The 6,544-nt window shown below is 41.4% G+C and overlaps 1 pseudogene; it reads left to right on the top strand.

Moving 5' to 3' along the window:
* The first annotated feature begins 751 nt into the window (after positions 1–751).
* On the top strand, positions 752–961 carry LOC138452613 (stress-associated endoplasmic reticulum protein 1 pseudogene; annotated as a pseudogene).
* Positions 962–6,544: the final 5,583 nt, after the last annotated feature.

Below are 6,544 nucleotides of genomic sequence, written 5' to 3'. Positions count from 1 at the left end.
ATTCACAGTGCGTCCAATGCGTTCTTATATCAAGAAGGAACAACGCGTGACTCACGATAAACATTTGTGGATCGAGAACGAAGAAAACAATTACCTATTTGCTTGCATATGTAAGTCTCTGGATGTTCTCGGAGCGTTTATTGTGAAATAAAAGTAGTTTACAAATTGTACAGTTTTTCTATTTCCTGTAAAAGTATGGTTTCATATTCAAAATATGGACGTGCTGTGTTGTGAGATGATGTGTGTTGATATTCCGGGTTCTGCGTCAAATAGCGTTATGACGTAGGTGATGATTGGGTGCATTTTACTACGCTGTATCGTAATGTTCTGGAGATAGGTGGAGCATATCACTAGGTTTGGTGATGGTTGCCTCAGGGTCGGGGCATATGAATTAGTGCCGCCAGGGCAGTCCACCTTGGGCGATGCGGGAACGGATAAGATTATCACAAGATGGCCGCGCCCTGCTGCCTGATTTCGCATGTGTAAAAAAGAGGGAAATTACAGTAGGGTGCATAGGAAATGTTTGTACGATCGATCAATGTATGCTTAGAAGTACATGCCCGAACACTTGGGAAAATAATATTTCTGAGTGCACTATTATTTTAATAGATCCATTTTTTGCTTCATTCGTTGCAGATGATTTTCTAGGGTCTGTTTCTGTATTATTTTTAATGTCTGTATGGTGTGTTTTAAAAATAAAAATGGAATAAATATGTCTAGAGGCAGGAGGGCCCAGGAGCGAGCAGGGTGTCACCATGTCCGGCGTCCAGCGAATGAAGGTTGCTAACGAGATGCACAGCAAGAGCATCACCCAGAGGGGGGCTGTGACCAGACCACAAGCAAAACCGCTTCCAGAGGAAAAAGCTCCTGTTGGTCCCTGGCTGGTGGCTCTGTTCATCTTCGTGGTTTGTGGTTCAGCGATATTCCAGCTGATCCAGAGCATCCGAATGGGAGGCTGAGCTGTGCAGTCAAAAAATGAGTAATTCTGGAACGTGTCCTGCTCTTTTCCAAGGATGCCATCCCCAAAGTCTTGGAACAAACCAATGGAAAAAGTAACCTCAATGCTGCCAAGAACTATTGTCCCCTTCTGCTGTGGTTTGCGACCATGCCCTCCCATCTGAACGCAGCTGCATGGAGCAGGGAATGGAGCGTTACTGTTCTCCCTCTTAAGAGAACAAAGATCCACTAAATGAACTGACAACCCAAGAAACGACTGTTTGACCTTGGGTAGAAGGGTGTTATCCTGTTTTGGTAAGTGGAAAAGAATTGGATTTTTATGGAGTTTTTTTGACACCACCCCATCTTCTCACCCCCTTGACAAGGAGCCTTGTGATTCCCTCTAACTAAATCTTTAGTTTCAGTACTAAATCTGGAAATGTAACCATGCTGTCATTATCCCCCAGTGATAATTGTCACTTTCTGTTCTAAGATGCCTTTGTCTCTGTACTCCCATCGCCTTTAAATCTGGAGCTTTCCAAAAGGGTCACTTTAAAAATTCAGGGAGCTTCCTCTATTTTAGCTCTTTCCTCGAACGAAATTGCTACTTCCTTTTATTTCAGCACGTTTTTCTCCCACTGTCATTTTGCCACTTTTATAATGTTTTATATCGAAATTATGAGCTAAGATGTTGGAGTGCAATGAAATTAAAATCTGCTTTAAATACAAAAAAAAAATTGGAAAGTACACATAAAGTAATGGGTAATAATTTGTTTATATAGAGAAGTGTGGTGTCTTCCATTAGGAGGGCTGGTTTTACATCTGATTGTACCCCAGGCAGGAAGCATCATTGGCGCCTGCAGATGAGCACAGACCCTGTTAATATAGTATTTTGGGGGCGTGATTCAGGGTGGGCTATGTTTAGAATTAATAAACTAATTGCAACTGCATGATCTTCCCTGAAGAATATTCCCACTATACAATGTATTATTCACCAATATAAATATGTTATCCATTCTCTTGAAAACTGGTTATAAAAAGAGGCATGTTAGTGTGACTTCAATTGTACATTTCACTATACAAATGTGGATCTTGCACCAACTAAATGTAAGGTTAGTAAGATGGAGAGAGGTAAAAGGTCTGGGTAAATCATATTGCTTGGCAATACTGTGATACAAGCGTCATCGCAGGTGTTTGTTGGGTCCAATATCCACATACCTTTATAATGCGCAGGCATTTAGAAAAGGAATGTCCCCGAGATGTCGGTTAAGGGGGTGCACACTGTAAGCCTACTTAGCAGACTTCTGCTAAGAGGTTGTATACAACTGAGTATGCTGGAATTTTCAAACACGACGAAGGTGGATTTCTGTGCTATAAAGAAAGTCGTTTCAATGCATAAATACACACATGCTTCCAATCACTGTATCAGTAACTGGTCTGCCAAACATTGGTTTCAGTACGATATGCTCCACGCTACATTTAATGGTCATCTTTGTATCCTGCTGTCCAGTCAGTACACTTTTGAGCCTTGCTTGCATTTCTAAACTCCCTGCCACTACTTGATGTCAAAGTGCATAGCTGCCATATGAGCCACTAAGAGCCAGCTTTTCTCGTTGCATGATTGGATTTGTAGTTTCATGTTTCCCTTGCTAAGTATGGGCCTACACATTCCAGCATGTAAAGTAAAAAACAAGGACAGGCTTGTGTTATTGGGCATGATATGGGACCACTTAACAGCTATGCAAGTATCCATCAAAAACTCATGCTCCCAGCAGGTTTTGCAACTGCTCTTCACACTCTGCTATGCCCAGTCGTGTGCTTTTAAATGCTCCTGTAGCAGATGTGTTACCACGTCTGGGTTTTTAGGTAAGCTAAAGCATGTGTGCCCCCTATATTTTTAAGAAGACTGTCCCTTATTTCTGACAACACCTCATTGTGCCCACAGTAGTGAGATGTTCAGCAATTGTTTATTTTCTTAAGCCCTATCAGTGTAAATTTGGGTTCTTAGGGTTTTCAATTCTGGTTATAAATGCATGATAATATATATTCTAGAAGGCACAGAGATCTAAGTTAAGTGCTACGAGACGAGTGACTAGGCAGGTTCAACCTGATGGGGACCCAGTCCTGCTTCCAGACACACGTGTGGTCTGGTGCTACATCCCGAGTCTCCCTACAGCGTTTTAGTCCTATGCCACGGGGGGGGGGGGGGTGTGTGTGTGTGTGAGAGTGTATTTTTGAAATGTCAAAAATTAACTTGCAGGAGTAAAATCACTTCTTTTAATCCTGTGTGTTAATTTTGCTTCCCATTCACAGCTCGTTTACACTCCGATTCAAACCTACTGGTAGTGGCGGCATGGCCTGATGCAAAGACCGGCCCTATTTTACTATCATGAGGACATTTTTCTTCCAGCCATTCCAAAGTAGTAGTCATTACTGTGTAAAAAGAAATATATATATATTATTTTTACTGTACCTAATACAGAAAGTTTATAAATATATAAAATCAGTGAAAAAAACTTTGTTGAAAGGACGTTATGGTTAAGTTGTGCTACTAAAAACCTATGAAATTCAGTGAAAAAAACTTTGGTAAAGGGACGTTATGGTTAAGTTGCGCTACTAAAAACCTGTGAAAATCAGTAAAAAAACTTAAAGGGACGTTATGGTTCGAAGTAAAACCGAAAACCCCCTGAAATTTTATGATAAGCTAAGCAACCGAAACTCACGCCACCACCGTACACTGCTAAGACTAACACCCAGGACATGAAAGATGACACCACAAATGTTATTGATGACATCACTGATGACATCACATGTGCATTTAATTTTTTACTTTTCATGAAAAGTCTGTACAAGGGATTCTTATTATAATGTTGACAAAAAAGTGTCAAGGATCATTGGAATAAATATCATGAGCTACGTAGTGCATTAAGCAATGCATTGATATAAATAGCATTCTATTATGAAGGTCTTTCCAGTATAGTAAGCGACTAATGTATAAACATAAGCATTGTGTGCACCATACATGATGGAGTTTCAATATTCATAATCTTACCACGTTGAATAGTGAAATGATCAATGCTTTCTTATTAGTAATCCCTAGTAATCTTAAGGAGTCCTGGATCCTACCCCTCCTCAAGAAGCAACCTCTAGATCCTGCCATTCCTACCAACTATAGACCCATCACGACGGTACCATTTCTCCTCAAGATAATAGACAGAGTAGCATATCTACAAATCCAGCACTATCTTGAAACTAACCATCTCTAGGGACCCGCCAATCAGGATTCAGACCACAGCACGACACAGAAACAGCCTTAATTGATCTTAAAGTACAGATTGACGAACTCAATGACAAGGCAAACACCGCCATTTTACTCCTCCTTGACCTGTCGGCAGCCTTTGACCTGGTGGATCACGTAGTCCTGTGCAAACACCTGGCATCGGCTGCCCACTTTTCTAATGAGGCTATAGCCTGGATCCAATCATTCCTGGATAACCGCACAATGAGAGTCTTCTCCACACTGGCATCAGCGGAGCACATTAAAATAACCTGTGGTGTACCCCAAGGTTCTTGTGTCTCGCCAACTCTACACACCATCTTTACCAAGCTCCTATTCGACAAATTGGACAGACTGGGTGTCACCTACACTAATTACTCAGATGACACTCAGATCCTCATTCCCCTTTCGGGCAATTTCGATACGGATACGGCCTTGGTAAACAAAATATATCTCATCATTCAGGCATGGATGGCGACACATGGACTATGCCTGAATGATGATAAAACCGAAGTCCTACTCCTCGGATCCACTGCCCACCTAAAAAAACTCAGCCCTCAGCATTTAACATCGATGGCAATATAATCACAGTCTCCAAAACAGTAAAAACATTAGGCTTTCACCTTGACTCAACCCTAACATTAAAGAAACAAGTTAACTCCCTTGCATCCTCTACAGCTTACACGTGCAAGCTCATTAGGGCAAGCAGAGCCTTCCTTACCCAAGCCATTTGTATCATCATTGCCAACGCCCTTATACTCTCCAAACTCGACTATTGTAATGCTCTGTATTTGGGAGCTAACAAATACATCATAGACAAATTGCAAATATTGCAAAACAATTCCCTTAGAACTGCTCTTAACTTACCTTCTAAAGATCACATCTCCAACACCAGAAGACAATACAAATGGCTCAAAATTTGCAATAGAATCTCGCTGAAGACATCATCTCTCATCTTCAAATGTCTTAATAATGCAGCCCCACAGAACCGCCAACTCCTTCTGCCTCCAGATACCCAAATTCAGACTAAAAAAAACAGGCGGCAGCAGCTTCCCAGTTAAGGCAGCCAAATATTGGAATGATCTCCCAGTTGACATTAGAGCAGACCAGTCTTACTACAGCTTTAGACGGAACATCCTCGCATGGCTACACTCCAAAGACCCCCAGGAGTAATCATCTAGGCGCCTTTCCTTACCTACTAACCTGACTGTACATATGTATATTATTTGATCGATTTATCATGTGATGTAATGCGTATGTTTATACTGTGCTTGCAACTAAGTTTTTAAGCAATCTTGTTTCCTGTTCTCTGTAGCGCCCTGTTACCTTTTGGATTTGGCGCGCCATACAAATTAATAAACAAACAAATCAACAAACATTAGAGTTTTGCGTACTGTGCAACATGTAATAAGTAGCTAATAAAACCCACTTACTACATAATTTCTTTATTACATATAAAACACAAAGGGCCTCATTAGGACCCAGGCGGTAAGGGGTTTACGGCGGCGTAAACAGCGCTGACCCTTACCGCCTGATTCCGAGGTCCCTTAGCGCCATACCATGGCGCTAAGGGACCTTGTTGTTAATTACGCCACCGTAATTTACGGTGGCGTAATTAACGCCTTCTCCACTCCCATTATGCCCTATTGGGCAAAAATGGGAATGGGAAGGGTAAATGGGTTAATGGGGACTTACCGCCCCACTCACCTCGGAATGGGGCGGTAAGTCCGCCAACCACCATGGCGTAAACGTAGTTTACGCCATGGTGGTAAAGGTACGACCCAGGCGGTAATTTACCGCCTGGGTCGTAATGAGGCCCAAAGACACAACAACACATACAAATATGAACATATACAGGTAAAGTGAAGTAAGGAAAAAAGCAGCAGTAGTACAAGAAAGTGTTCATGATGTAACTGATTATCTTTATGCAGAGAAATGATTGCTCTGTTTCAAAGCTGCTACTTCCCCTATGTATATGTATCACATGATGTGACTGGACCCTAAGGAAAGTAGTGTGAGTACAATGTATACAAATATGAGCATATACAGGGAAAGTACAGTAATAAATAAACAACAGAACTATCAGAATGTGCTGATTATCTTCATGCACAGAAAGGATTGCTGCCTTTCAATCCTATTTCTTCGTCTATGTATATGTTTCATATGATGTGACTGGACCCTAAGGGAATTACTGTAAGAACATACTTGAAGGATAAGTCTACAAATATAGTACCTTTTGAATTTGTAGTTCCTGACTGTTACTGAAGAAAACCATGTGGCCTAGATATGTCAGTAAAGGAAAAAAGAGGGCGCCAGACATGTGATGTCATC

The sequence above is a fragment of the Ambystoma mexicanum genome, chromosome 4p, assembly GCF_040938575.1.
Source record: "Ambystoma mexicanum isolate Mex_15411 chromosome 4p, UKY_AmexF1_1, whole genome shotgun sequence".
NCBI lineage: Eukaryota > Metazoa > Chordata > Amphibia > Caudata > Ambystomatidae > Ambystoma > Ambystoma mexicanum.
The sequence above is the reverse complement of the archived record's forward strand: the minus strand, read 5'-3'. Positions and strand labels throughout refer to the sequence as shown.